At 34.6% G+C, this 16,230-nt stretch overlaps 1 long non-coding RNA gene across 1 annotated transcript; it reads left to right on the top strand.

Moving 5' to 3' along the window:
* Positions 1–349: 349 nt before the first annotated feature.
* Positions 350–6,922, top strand: LOC120352914. Its single transcript, XR_005572131.1, has 3 exons — positions 350–562; positions 2,231–2,466; positions 5,012–6,922. It is a non-coding gene; the product is annotated as an uncharacterized LOC120352914 (long non-coding RNA).
* Positions 6,923–16,230: the final 9,308 nt, after the last annotated feature.

Here is a 16,230-nt window from a genome sequence, read left to right on the forward strand (position 1 = left end):
ATTGCGTGAGTAGTCGTTCATCAGTTTTCACTTTTAGTATAGTCAGATAGTTATTTTTCAGGGAGCAGTCCCAAGTTAATTTTTCTCAAAGGTTTCCTTACTTGAACTCTAGTTCATTTCCCATTGAATCCGTGGCAAAATGTTGATCTCTCATGAAACGTTCATTCGCGAGAGAACAATAACCTACTGCTACACTTGTACTTCGATTCACTTTAAACTGTCAGCATTCGTTGAATTGGAAGCGTTTGTGTTATTCATGGGTAATACTAACAGTATAAGTTGTGAGTTGAGTGCCGATGTTCGAATATTAATTTCAAATTGACGTGCTCAGGCTGAAAATTAATGCATTGGGTAGGACGAAAACCATGAATAGACATTTCACATTCAGAAGCTCAGTGTATAGTGTTGTTACGATCTCGATTATTTATTTCATTCATTCCGAATCGTTTGGAATCTTGTGCAATATTGTCTCAAGTCATAATTATTATATGTTCATATAGTCAGCCATATAATATAATAGAGTCAGATATTATACTACTCATAGTATCCAGTTTCACCTGATGTAAGTAACACATCTTTATATCAACCTGAAATGAGTAAAACTTCCTTCATGTAGGCTACATAATCTCACATTATTTTTAATGTTCTATTCTTTATTCGGAATGCTCCAATCAAAGATTTCTATTAGATTATAGCGTATCGCTTTGGACCAACCCTTCAAATTTTGAAAAAAAATTAAATTTGGTCATAACTTTGTTCAGGGTACCAGTACTTCTCTTACATGAAAAAAATGTTTGTAAGTTTTTCCCACTCACAAGTTTCCAGATATCTAGGTGGTAGGCTACTTGAAAGTACTTTTGATCCCTGAGAAAGTCTATTTTTTCGGAAAACTCATAACCAAAATAAATCACAGTATTTGCTAATGTTCCTCCTAGATCTACTTTGTATTATTATACTATGATTCTTCTTCTTCTTCTTCTTCTTCTTCTTCTTCTTCTTCTTCTTCTTCTTCTTCTTCTTCTTCTTCTTATAATCAAGTATTACACTGTTCCCACTCACATTCAACTGCTATTCACGACTTACTATGTGTAATTATATTATATTCAAATGTCCCATTCTGAGGATAATGAATGTTATTGCCATCTTTTGCGTGGTCTGCCAACCTCTCTCTTGGCTACAGGCTGATAATTGAATTTTTTTAAAGAAAACCTCTCAGCAGGCATTCTTTTGACATGCTTCTTCCATTTATGCCGATACTGCGCCACTCTCTCATTCAGACCGAAGATATTAAAATTACTTCTGATATCCTCATTCCCCATTCCTGATAATAATGATCTCTTCTATCACACCTCTTGGTTCTGCGAAGAAATCTCATTTCGGCTGCCTGCACTCTACTCTCAAGTAGTTTTATTTTCACCCACGATTCACTGCCGTAGAGGAGGATTGGAGCTGCCATTAATCTATAAGATTTCATAATTTTGTCTCTCCTACCTTTTTTGCCCAAGGTCCTGCTGATATTTCCACAAATCATTTGGAGCTTCCCTATTTTCTTTTCAGTATCCAATTCTTCTTTGTAACATCCTATATATTCAGTCACTATGAATTATCTTGATCATAAATAATATTCTTTATTGTATAACTTATAATTTGGGAAAACTACATAGAAATGAGTATTCTACATTCTACATAGAATACAACGAGTATACAGTAGAATGTAACATTCTATACAATGCTACATTCTTCACTCTCTGTAAAGTTGTTATGATGATGAACTATTCAATTTGTTATAAAGTATTAAAGGTGATTGACTACTGACTGACAGGTCTATGTGAGTTCAGTTTCAATTATTTTGTGAAATAGCTGGAGCTGTTGCTCGCCAGTGCTGCCCACACACGCTTGTCAGCTGTGCCAACCAGGAGAAATTGCGGGGGTCGGTTTACTTCTATTGCCAACATATTATTTCATTTTTTTTACATTTTCTGTAATTATTGTGCTTTCTTTTGTGAGAATGAAGTTATTATTATTATTATTATTATTATATTATTATTATTATATATATTGAAACATACCCACTGAATATCTCAATATTAACGATGAAGATAAAGATAACATTGGAACGTTATTTCTACTTCCACGTCTTCGGAGATTATTCTTTTGTAGAGATGAAGATGAGTTTCAGTTTTTCGCACAGTTTTGACTCTTACAACATCAACTCTATTTTCTTTTGCAGCCAATTTACAAGCGGAACAGAAGTGCTAGAAATGAAAAATATGCAAATCATTTCTCTATCCTGCGTTGTGTTGATAACGCTCTCAGTTATTTCAATACTAGCCCATGATGAGGGATCACAGCCAAGGGTGGATCTACCACCATCTGCAGTAAGACCAGGAAACCGAGCACCAACACAAGCGGCAATGGCACGAAGGACTGCAACACGCCCGGCCACTATTGAGGGCGTCACAGCCCGTAAGTACACTATTATACATTGTTAAGTTGACTTCTTAGTCCAGACAACGAAGGGTTATGGAGAGAAAAGTTTGCAAGATAATTTTTCTCCTCGCAGTTCTGTTTAGGGTCATGAGGACGTCAACATAGTCAATAGTCCACACCACTACCGACTGTGTTGAGTGAGTGGGGTTGTTGAAGATATTATTTTTTGGATTCTCGCATTATGATAAAGTAATTAATTTACTTTATCTGACTATTTTAAGAACAATAATTAGTGATGAATAGTCTATATTTTGAGCACAATAATTAGTGATAAATAGTCTACATTTTGAGCACAATAATTAGTGATAAATAGTCTACATTTTAAGCACAATAATTAGTGATAAATAGTCTACATTTTAAGCACAATAATTAGTGATGAATAGTCTACATTTTAAGCACAATAATTAGTGATAAATAGTCTACATTTTGAGCCACAATAATTAGTGATAAATAGTCTACATTTTGAGCACAATAATTAGTGATAAATAGTCTACATTTTGAGCACAATAACTAGTGATAAATAGTCTACATTTTAAGCACAATAATTAGTGATAAATAGTCTACATTTTAAGCACAATAATTAGTGATAAATAGTCTACATTTTAAGCACAATAATTAATGATAAATAGTCTACATTTTGAGCACAATAATTAGTGATAAATAGTCTCGTCTGTTACTCACTCAATGACATTGTCAGGAAAGTTTCGAGTTCAGAAATATAATTATAAGCCAGAATTTAGGATTCAATAAGATTAAAAATCAAGGACAATGATAAAAACGTTCAATGTTATATTGTTGAATCCTGAAAAAGGACGATTTAATTTCGTTATCCAAGGAGCTTGATCTGTGGAAAGGTTCGAGGAATATGTGTTCTCAATTTGAAGCTGATTGATCAAATATTACGAGAGTTATTGTAGAACATACAAACAATCAGATGGACAACGTTTTTGGGCTTGAGTCAGAAGTAAAAACTTGCTAAAGCTCGTCCAGTGATTGTAGATATGTCTATCTTGTATATTTTTGAAGATTCTTGCAAATGAGTTTACAGTAGATATTGACCTGTAATTTAATAAGTAGCTGAATAATTTGCCGCTTTTGAAGATTGGAGTGACTCTTGCTTCTTCCCACATGCTTGGAAACTTGTTTTTATCAATGGATGAATTGAAAAAAACAATACTAAAGAGGTTTGATAGAAGTTTACGAAAGTTCTTTATATCTCCAAAACTATACGATCAGAATAAAAAACTGATATTTGAATATTTTACACTTATAAGAGCGAATATCTCGAAAACTGTAAGGCTCAACTCACACTTACGCGACTCAGGTCGAGAAGAAACTCGACCACAGTCGAGAGCATGACTGTGTTTTCAAATGGTGATGTCGCGGAGACTAGAATCGACTGGTCTGAGTGTCACCATTTTGGAAACACATATGCTCTCGACTGTAGTCGAGTGTCTCTACGACCTGAGTCGCGTAGGCCTAAGTGTGAGTTGATCCTTACAGTTTTCGAGATATTTGCTCTTAGAAGAGTCAAATATTCTAATAGCAGTTTTTTATCAAATTTTTTGCTCTTTCAGGGCTTATAACTATCCAACAATGCATCATAAAAACGAATGTTTATCATACAAATTTAGAGCAACAGATTCTCTTCGATGTATCATTTCACTATTCTATGTTTTCCTCACATTGCTATAGCATCTTCAATGTGGAGAGTGAAATTCTCATTTTGTAACTATGAAATATTATTTCACGAACAATTTTCAAGGGAATGCTTGGAACACAATTCTTTCCAATCGTCACACTTTCGACAAGTGCCAACTTGTTTCAAATTACTGAGAATTTAACCTCACCCCCCACCATGAAAGCTAATATGACAATTGAAGGAAAGCATGAAGGAAATTTGGAAATCATGCAACATCAATAATTACTGAGAATGTTTTCTCTTTATTTAAATTGTATTGTGTTTTTGGGAGATAGAATTCATTTTTCTTTTATTCACTCATTAAAGTCTCGTTCAACTTGAGGAGAAGAGTAGAAGCAAACGTTGAAGTGGAAAAACTCATACTACTTGACAGTGACAGTCCAGTCAATCGTGATTTAACTTCTAGATTGATGGAATGTGTGTGTGTGTGTGTGTGTGTGTGTGTGATACTTTACCAGATTGTCTGATCCCAGACTTGGCATATCCATCATGATTTCAAACCTAGGATGGCTGAAATTAAGTCCGCTCCACACATACAAACTTGCATGATCATGCCAGCTTTCAAAAAATGAGACTATACGTGTGGACAGAAGATGTGACGTTTGACAAAAGTGTAATCTTGGAGGTCGATCGCCAATCTACCAAGGGAACAATGTTCCAAGTAATCTATGAAATTCATTCACATCGATTCAATCTGAGTTTGAATATTCTTTGACTTTGCATGGAAGTCAAGCACTCGTTCGTCTCGCTTTTTTCACTTTTTCCATCATTGCTTTTTGTCCCTTATGAAATATTCTAAAGTGCTGTCTCTTATTCTAGAAATGGCCAATATGAATCTCCATAGATAGTTCAGACCCTCAAAGTTCAGCCTCTATGAAAATTCTCATTCCTATTCAATTTTATTTAACTGAGGTAAGCCCACGATATTACTCAATAAACCTTCCAAATATAGTAGGGGTGGATAGTACGAACCTTCTCATTGGTACAAGTACAAAACTAACATTTTTCATGTTCTCATAGTAACTATGTATGATACTGTTTTTGTAGTGAATAGTCAGTACCCTGTGGACCCTGTCACTTTGCTGGATATCCAGCGCACCTGGATAAGTGCACCCGAAATCTGGAAATCTGGAAAAGCAAGAACCCCTATGAATCGTATTTTAGTACTCCAACCTTTCCAGTGTAGCCCATATGAAACTCAAGCTTCCCATTTAATACTTTGTAGTTCTTGAAAGTTCTGAAAAACACAGAGCAATGGCAGAATACTAGAGTCCTTGAATGAGAACATTTTCAAACTCATGATGGGTCGAACTAATGATTTGTTACGATGTCTATGGAATTTGGAAGATAAGTTCACAAAGTAACTTTAATTGGATGAATATGATATGCTACTCAAATAGAATAATATTCTCTAAGTATAGGAATCATTTTCTAATCGGTAAGAATATAATATCATTTCATCTGAAGAGAAGAAACAGAGATATTTTTGCAATATGAGGGTTATTATATTTTGAAAATTTCAAATCAATTTAAAATTTGAATCGAGATGGGAACTTCTTATTAATGGCAGCTAAGAGAACATGTTCTAGGCGAGCAAAGCAAGTCTTCTGCCTGGGATTTTATATTTTTTAAATTTTCTTCATCATTTCATTCAAAAAGAAAGGTTTATTCAATCTCAATTCGAAGATTCCTCTAGTCGTGGGCTTCCTTCCTTCGAATTGAATTCTTTAAAAATGAGAATTTTCACGGCTGTGCGAGGGGGCTGAGCTCACACTCACCTCTCAGGATATTTGGATCTGCTAAGCTGGGAAAGGAGAAGAAGAAGAAGAAGGAAAAGAAGGTGTAGAAAAGGAGGAAGAAGAAGGAAAAGGAAAGAAGATTAATTGATTTAAATCACTATTATGTACTATTAATCACATTATAACTATTACTACTATTGAATAATATTACACTTTAGATGTAGCATAATTAGTTCAGTCAAGGAAAGGGTATAAAGGGAAAAGTTGGGAAGACAATTTTTGACCGCGCAGCCCTGTTCAGGGTAGTGAGGAGATAATCATATCAAAAGTCCCCACCCCCACCAACTGTGCTAAGGGGGTAGGGGTGGTTTAAAGGTACCATTTCTTGGCTTCTCGCATGAAACTCAAAAACTAGTAGGAAATTATGTAAGCTTCAATTTGATATATGACAGTAGAGTCCTTAGGATACATAGTTTTTGTTAGTTATATTTTTTGAGTTATTTGCGAGAAACCATGAAATGGTACCTTTAAACCACCCTCACCCTCTTAGCACAGTGGGTAGGGATGGGGACTTTTGATATGATTACCTCCTTACTACCCTGAACAGAGCTGCGGAGTTAAAAATTGTCTTCCAAACATTTCCCTCTATACCGTGTTTTGAGCATTCATTGCCTGGACTAAATGAAATTAATTACCAATGTATTGTATTGTTGTAATTCATTCCATTCTATCTTTTGTATGTAAGTTCAGGTTGACTATACATTATAACACTTTTGAGATTTTTGAGTGCTAAGCCAATAATTAATTAGTAAATTTCATGATTATTTCAACTGTTAAGTAAATCCTTCAAAAATAACGTTCACTGATATAATATGTATATTGATATAATTTACATGTTTTGTGTATGTACCTTGTCAAGCAGCCTCTTTGAGGTTCGCTCAAGGTAGCTTATTCGTTCAATAAACGTTTTATCTATTCTATTCTATTACAATTATTTCTATTTCATTATAATTAAATTACTATATTCCATCTCATGATAGTATAAGGCCATCACATACAGCAACAGATGGACGTATGTAATAAGACGGAGGAAAAGTCTCTCCTCAGGTTATCTAATGTTGCAACCAGAGACAAACGAATATCTAGACAACTAATATAACGACAAAGTATTCTGTTCTCTTTGTTGCAACGCACACAGACACAGCCGGTCTATGTGTGCAGACCAAAGACCTTAAAGAGATATAGACTCACAATGCCTATGCCTTCCCAATGATAGCTCTTACTTGAAATTGAAGGCCGCCATTGGGGTATTTTAGCACGTGATATTATATTTATTATTTATTTGTAATACTATAGATCACAAAGGCATTGGTGGCATTGGTATGTAATAATCTTATGGGTTGCCCCCTCAATGGCGGATTTCAATTCCAAGTACGACACTAGCGCTGCATGTGAGTCTATGCATCTTTAAGGTCTTTGGTGCAGACGTTTTTGAATAGATTGCACCAAGACGATGTTCTAAATGTCTTCATGCTTCCCTTTCATTTGGCGCATGAACTGAATATAGTCTACTGCTAGATCTACAAGCAAACTCCTATAGCATTTCAGCATATATTAATTTATTGGTTAGAAAGTTATTCCTATTGAAAGTCCGAAAATGATGACATTTCGGCCTAGCAATTTCATATTTTGACAAATAAGGGCTTACGCTCGCGTTTTTAAAGAAAATTTTCTATAAACGTTTTAGCTCATTTCATGACCTTCAAAATGGTTTATCATAATCATTTATACTACTACAATCTCCTATAGTCTTAATTGCTCAGATAATCTGCACTATGAACGATTTCTCCGCATTTGATGCCAGTGTCAGTGTACCACCAACAGATGGTTTCATAGAAACAAACAGATCATGTGCGAGGAATTTGTTATCAAGTGAACCTGAAACTCCATGTGAGATAGAGCAGTCTACCTGGTCTCAGGTTGTAGAGCAAAAAACTACGCCCAGAGGGATTTCGAATCATACATTCCAATAGTGACAATATGATCGGGAGATATAATCGATTAAAAACAGCAATTCCTTGAAATTTCTATTTGCGAAAATATGACTAATTTTAGAATAATTGTAACTTATTAGTACTCATTAGAAATGGAAATCATCATTTGGATGACCAGGTTCCTCGAATGCAGCAATCTGATTGGAGACATGCAGCACGGATTCAGAAGGGGGAGGTCGACCTCATCTGCTGTGATTAGTCTTGTGGATAGGATTCACAATGCTTTTGAAGAACAGGGATCAATTGGCCTTGTTCTATGTGACTTATCAAAGGCATTCGACTGTGTCTCCCATGAAGACCTGCTCAGGTGGTTAAAAAGTTATGGTTTTCAGGGCAGAGCATGAGGTATGGTTGCTGATCACCTTGGTAACAGACAGCAGGTTGTGTTCATCATGGATGCTACTTCAGATAGAGCAGGAGTACCACACGAAGTACCCCAAGGCTCAGTGCTTGGACCACTGTTATTCCTGATCATGATGAATTACCTGCATCTGCGGAACTCCAGCCTGCTAAAAAGTAAATTCGTATGGCTATGTTGGTGGGGAGTCCCTTGCAGGAAGGTCCCACCGCCTGAATATATAATTTGAGCCGTCAATGGGCCTTACGACTGTCCAGCCTGCTTTTTGCGGATGATACCACCATCTAGAGACAGGGCAAGGGGCCAGAGGGAGCTAAGCTGGAGGCTCACGAGCTTTTTGAGAAGGCAAGGAGTTGGTTTTGCACAAATAAGCTCAAGTTGAATAAGAGCAAAACCCAAGAGATGCTGTGTACACTGACCAGAACAGCGATTGGATAATAATTAATGAAACAATATAAAATCTCGTAGCAACATTTTTTTTTGAAAAAAAAACTTTAAAATAGTTTAACAACTAGTTTCGGTGATATCACATTATCAGATTCTTAAGTTTTTTTAAAAAAATAAAGGGTGCTATGAGATTTTATATTGTTTTATAAATTTGAAAAGTAGCCCTTGTCAATGAAGTGTTTTTTGGATAATAATTGTATAAATAATAATAATAATAATAATAATAATAATAATAATAATAATAATAATAATAATAATAATTTCAATTTTCAATTTCAATTTATTTCATTTAAAGTTACATAGTATCATATACATACAGTGTTTTTTTGCTCCTCTAGCTTAGAGCTAATTGAGGAGTATTCAAATTTCATACTACATCATAATAGTTACCGTATACATTCTATAAATACTACAAATGAAAATTTTTGTAAAGTGTTCAATAAACTAAATTGAAAGTCTATTATAGTTTCTATCTGGGATTTGATATTAAAGTTCTAATTTCTACCACTTGAATCACAACATTAGTCACTCTATATTCTACTAAATTGGTGATCAACCTTGCAGACATTATTGTCTCTTGCATTTAGGTGGCTTTGAACAGCTGACTAGCTGAACCAACATGCACAAATGCACATCACATCACATCACATCACATAATATTACATTTCCAAAAAATAATTTGGAGTGCTAAATTTGAAGAAATTATCAAATAGTTTCCAGTTTACAAATTACAAAGCTATTGTTAATTTTAAGTTACAATCAAGTTTTTAAACCAATTTTTGTATCACTTTTCTTCAAATTTCTCTTGTTTCTATTACTTTAAGATTTTTGTCCCATTTTATTTCTTTTTGCTTCTTCGGCCATATCGTAGAAAGCCTTTTTCTCTTCAGGAGTCATCTTTTTCCATAAGCTGGCTCCTTTTTTAGCAATTTGCGTCACTTTTTCGTTTTTCATTTGCGGATTTTGACGCAAGCCGCGCAAAAAGTTGAAAAACGGATTATCAACAATATTACAATACATACACAGTCATAGAATACAAAAACATAACCTATCCTCCAAAAAAACATTTATTATACTACAAACTGTAATATACACTCTCTTAATCATTTTCAACTGCTTCTAAAGCACTTTTTTGTTTACAATATTAAAATTATTCTTATTTATTTATTCATCCATAGTTTTTTCTTTTCCATTTCCCATTGTACAGTGCAGTTTATTATTGTCTACTATGTGCAAACTAACCTATCTACTAACTAACCTATTAGAATATTAACAATAATCTTCAACATATCTTTTCATTCAAACAATTCCTATAAAATAATTCTTAAGTTTAGTTTTTATTTCATTTCTTTGTAAATTTTTTAATTCTGGTGGCAAATCGTTCAACAGGTAAGGGATTCTGTATATTAATAGGTTCTTACCATAATTATTATTATAACGCTGTGCTCTAATAGCCTATTTCTCAAACCATAACTTATTTCGTTTATTTCCCTTAATTCATCTTCAAAATAATGTCTGGACAAATCAGTGTATTTTGCGAGAGATTCTGGTGTCATAATACCCAATATTCCAAGCTCGACTCCATTAAATAATGTATTGCTACTCTTCTAACTACATCATACAACGCTGTCTCAAATACACTGGTGCTAAACTATGAATTGTAATACCATAGAATATTATACTTTGAATCATAGAGAAATAGATAATTCTTTTAATATTTATTGGAAAACAGTGGCTAATTCTAGAGCATTTGTATAAAGCAGCTTTCATAATTCGCAGCATCCTATTATTGTGTGAATTGAATTTCATGTCTGCATCAAAAACAACTCCTAGATGCTTAATATTCTCACTGAATTCCAATGCTGACACCTGCATGTGTTTCTCAAATTATTATATCTTAGACATTCTGCTTTATGGCAAATTAATTATAATTGTACAAACCTACGTTAATTCTAGGATTTCTAAATATATTACCTTGTTTTCTGTGAATTTATCTTGATACCGTTGTTGAAAAAATATTTACTAGCCAAATTGAGATCCTCTTGCATGTCCACAATAATAATAATAATAATATATAATAATAATAATAATAATAATATAATAATAATAATATAATAATAATAATAATAATAATAATAGCCTATAGGCCTATAGGGACCTGTTTATTGAAACAGAAGGATTTTTGATTGCCATACAGGATCAAGTAATTGCAACAAAAAATTATCAAAGGCATATATAATGAAGCTGCCTATAAATAATTATTTATGCAGACGTTGTGGCTTGGCACCTGAGACTATTCAGCACATCATGTCGGCATGTCAATCACTGGCAGCTACTGACTATTTGAAGCGCCACAATGCAGTAGCTGGGATCTTGCATCAGGACCTTGCTCTGAAGTACCAAATCATCAATCAGAAGCTGCCCTACTACTCGTACAAGCCATCCCCAGTCTTGGAGAATGAGACACATAAGTTATATTGGGATCGGTCGGTGCTGACAGACAGAACAGTTGCTCATAATAGGCCAGATATCATACTCATGGATAAGGTAGCCAAGGAAACAACACTAATAGATGTTGGCATACCATGCTGCCACAACTTGGACCAGTATTATAATGAAAAGGTCTCCAAGTACCTTCCCTTGGTTGCTGAGATCAAGGATGTCTGGATGCAAGAAAAGGTCACAATTGTTCCTGTCATTATCTCCACGGTTGGAGTTGTAACTAGAAAAGTGTCAGCAAATCTTTGTCAGATGGGAATATCGAAAAGTGCAAAATATGCCATGGAAAGAGCAGTTGTTCTCAGCACAGCATCCATTGTGAGATCATTTTTGAACATTCCAGTTTAGTAATGCACCAAAGTCTTGCCAAAGGCCGACTTTGAGTGCAATAAACACTCACTTGTCATGTGATGAATGAAATGATAATAATGATAATAATAATAATAATATGACGTGAACCCCACTATAGTCATGTGGTTTGTTTAGAACACTCGAATAATAATATTAAAACTCTTCTATGTTATTGAAACAATATACACATGATTTTATCAAAGGAATAGATAGAATATTGAACAGAGACAGAGAGAGAATTATACACTAATTCACATTAAATGACTGTATTGTTAATAAATCATCCAACGAACTTCACAAAGTATCATAAAATTTAATGAATGAGAATAAAGATTGAATGCAATTTTATAAAATAACGATAATATAGGCCTATAGTGTGATGTAACTTCATAAATCGGCGGTATTTCAACAAAATAATAATGTCGATTCTCTAAGAAGGATATAAAATATCCTCCCCTTTAACACACGACCGGGAGAGATAGAGATAAAGAGAAAGAGAGAGAGATAGAGATAGAGAGAAAGAGAGAGATATCTAGAAAGATAGACAGATAGATAGATAGATAGATAGATAGAGAGAGAGAGAGAGATAGAGAGAGAGAGAGAGAGAGGAGAGAGAGAGAGAGAGATTGAGTACTTTATTTATGTAGATTACAATATATACAGTACTGGCTTATACACTTATATAAAATAGCTTACAATACAGAAAAAATCTGGTGTGGTACACTCACACAACTTTCCTTGCTCATTGAACTGTAAGCCTCATTCTCAAACGTGAATAATTTAGGGGAATAACATAATGACGATTGGCGGCAAAATATTTGCAACTACGATCAGACTACTGTATATGTATATATAATTGTTTTCAGAGTACTTTTTCCTTTGTGTAAATTGTGAAATTCGATGATTTTTTTTTAAAGTCGTCAAAACAGCTGTTCTACAGATGAAATATCTTGACTATGATTGTGTTCTTTTTATAAACTGCTCTACCTACCTACCTACCTCATGCACGAGAAGGAGGTTACAAAGTCCATTTCTCAAGGATGAGGTGGACCCCCCATTAGGTCCCCAGGAAAAAGACTCATGCCAGTTGATAGAGCTGATAAATAACTATACAGGGTATGAATTTGAAAGAAATCGTTAGAGCCGTTTTCGAGAAAATCGTGAAAAACATGGTTTTTTAGTAACTGTCATTTTTCTCAAGAATATTATGGAGCTCCTGCAATTTTCTCAGAAATGAGACTCATGTCAGTTATAAATAGCTATCTATGGTATAAATTTGAAGAAAATCGTTGAAGCCGTTTTCGATAAAACCGTGAAAAACATGGGTTTTTAGTCATTATTCGCCATTTTTCTCAAGAATATTACGGAGCTCCTGAAATTTTCCCAGAAATGAGACTAATGCCAGTTGATAGGGCTTATAAATAACTATCCATGGTATAAATTTGAAGAAAATCGTTAGAGCCGTCTTCGAGAAAAACGTGAAAAACATGGTTTTTTAGTAATTATCCGCCATTTTTTCCGCCATCTTGGATTGAATTTCTTATTGTCGGATCCTCATGGTATAAGGACCTTAAGTTTGAAATTTCAAGTCAATCGGTTAATTAGAAATGGAGTTATCGTGTTCACAGACATACACACATACACATACACACACACACACACACACACACACACACACACACACACACACACACACACACACACACAGACCAACACCCAAAAATCATGTTTTTGGATTCAGGGGGCCTTGAAACGTATAGAAAACTTGAAATTAGGGTACCTTAATTTTTTTGGAAAGCAATACTTTCTTTACCTATGGTAATAGGGCAAGGAAAGTAAAAATATAGATGAATTTACATAATTTAGACTAAGAAAATAATTATTGAACTGTATATGATACGAAAAAAGCAATTTGTAATAACTAAAGATAATATTGTTATGCATCTACATAAATTGGCGGAGCTTTGTACATATTCTTTTCGGTCACAAAATTTTTTTGTTTTTTCAAAGCTTGGAATTTTCCAATTATTTGTAATTAATTTAATTCAATTTAGAAGTATTTTTTTGATTAAAAAATGATTTTTGTTTGTATGGATTGTAAATTGAGTGTGTAATTGAAGAATTTTGAAGTGACTCTTATAACCTCTAGCTACATTTGGACTGTTGTATAAATTAGAATTGGAACCGTTTTGGGCGCAAGTTAGCCTGTGGTACTTTTCTGTGAGTTGCATAATAATTCTGAATGATTCAATGATTCAATATCAATGTCAATTCTTCGGAAAGAATATTAAAATATCCTCCCCACTAACTCTCTCTATCAAAACGTTAATTTCATTAATTAAACTAAGGATTAATTAATTAAATAAGGACTAATTTCTTAGGAACTGAGAAAGAAGAGAGAGAGAGAGAGAGAGAGAGAGAGAGAAGAGAGAGAGAGAGAGTGAGAGAGAGAGTGAGAGAGAGAGAGAGAGAGAGAGAGAGAGAGAGAGAGAGAAGAGAGAGAAGAGAGAGTGAGAGAGTGATGGATAGGACTTCTGTATTCATGTGAGAAATAATGTACATCAGAAGAGAGAGAGAGAGAGAGAGAGAGAGAGAGAGAGAGAGAGAAAATATTTATTTTGTAACATTTCATTCCTTATGTAATTCATTCTACTTATCGATAGTAAGATCTGTCTACCTATTGTTTTCCAGTTGATTATAGTGAGGTCCACGCTATAATGGCAGTGGAGGAAGATAGGAGTACAGCGTTGCCGATTCTCTGCCATGGCACACACTGTCATCCATACAGTACAGCTGATACAACAGTTACTACATATCGATAGGCCTATACCTAACGATAGGTGTGTAACACCTCAGGTGATTAACACCTGAAGAAGATGTGGTTTATTTGTAGTTCAGTTTGTTTATCTATATAAAAGCGAAATGGCACTCACTCACTGACTGACTGACTGACTGACTCACTCACTCACTCACTCGCAGAACTAAAAATCTACCGGACCAAAAACGTTCAAATTTGGTAGGTATGTTTAGATGGCCCTTTAGAGGCGCACTAAGAAATCTTTTGGCGATATTTTAACTCTAAGGGTGGTTTTTAAGGGTTTAGGGCCGGTTGCACAACAGCCGGTTAAATTTTAACCGTGATTAATCTCACGAGAACCAATCAGAGAAGGCGTTTCTGAAAAGACGGCTTCTCTGATTGGTTCTCGTGAAATTAATCACGGTAAATATTTAACCAGCTGTTGTGCAATCGGCACTTAAAGTTCTTTTAGCATGTATAATCTTCTTTATATATGTATATATATATATATATAAAAACGAAATGGCACTCACTCACTGACTGACTGACTCACTCACTCACTCGCAGAACTAAAAATCTACCGGACCAAAAACGTTCAAATTTGGTAGGTATGTTTAGTTGGCCCTTTAGATGCGCACTAAGAAATCTTTTGGCGATATTTTCACTCTAAGGGTGGTTTTTAAGGGTTTAAAGTTCTTTTAGCATGTATAATCTTCTTATTCCAATATCTTAAAATTATAATTGAAATTTCCATACCATATGTTAATATAGAACTATAATCTAGAGAGAGTACCTCTTCGAAACAGTTGTTCTGGTAACTAAATTAAAAATTTTTTAGTTTGGCATTAAGTTGAGTTGACTTTGTTAGGTTGGCACCAAGTTAAAGATTGAAATGCATTTATCCAGGACCTCCTAAATACCAATTTATCCAATTAGCCAAAATTAGCGTTTTCTCAGCTTTTCTGCGTTTCCTCACCTTTTTCAATAATTGAAGGAAATATATTAAAAAAATTCAGTACACAGGTTTAGCTGAGGGAAGAATTTTGTTCGCCAAAGATACGCCGATATAGTAACAGGTTTTTTCGAGATCAAATGACCTAATACGTTCAAATTCGGTACAGAGGTTCCGCTGAGGTCTACATGCAGGCGAGCGAAGCGAGCCCGCTGATCTCATTTTCGGACGATCCAGTCGGGGGTCCAGGGGGCGGAGCCCCCTGGCTAGACGGATATGGCGAGCGAAGCGAGCCTGACGGCTAGTTTATTTATAGAATCAGCCAAGCACGGCAGTAGATTTTCATGGAATTTGGCAGGAATGTTCCTTTTTGAATTGCGCGTTCAAAAATGGTTCATTGAAATTTTACATTTTCGGGATGATATAAAAGGGAAAGTAATATCTTATATATATGTGATATCGGGGCACCGAGCTCCGATCGTTATTTTTTTATTTATTGATAAACAGAACACAATTCTCTAAAATGATCGTGTTTATATTTCACAGTTGGCTATACGTCAGCTTATGAATTTCGGGAATGCGATATTTCGATTTTCCACAGGATCACTCGCTCACTTTTTACTATCCACAGACGACAAAGTCTCAGCTGTTTCAGCCAAGGATGAATATTTTCCTTTCAATGTTGTTCAGCGAGTTTTCCCAAGGATGAGACCTAGTGCAATCGAATTTTTATATCATAAACCTACTATGTTCCAAATTTCGTGAAAATCGTTAGAGCCGTTTTCGAGATCCGTTGAACATAAATACCCAAAAATAAAAATAACCAGATAACCAGATTATA

This window comes from Nilaparvata lugens, chromosome 9 (assembly GCF_014356525.2).
Source record: "Nilaparvata lugens isolate BPH chromosome 9, ASM1435652v1, whole genome shotgun sequence".
Lineage (NCBI taxonomy): Eukaryota > Metazoa > Arthropoda > Insecta > Hemiptera > Delphacidae > Nilaparvata > Nilaparvata lugens.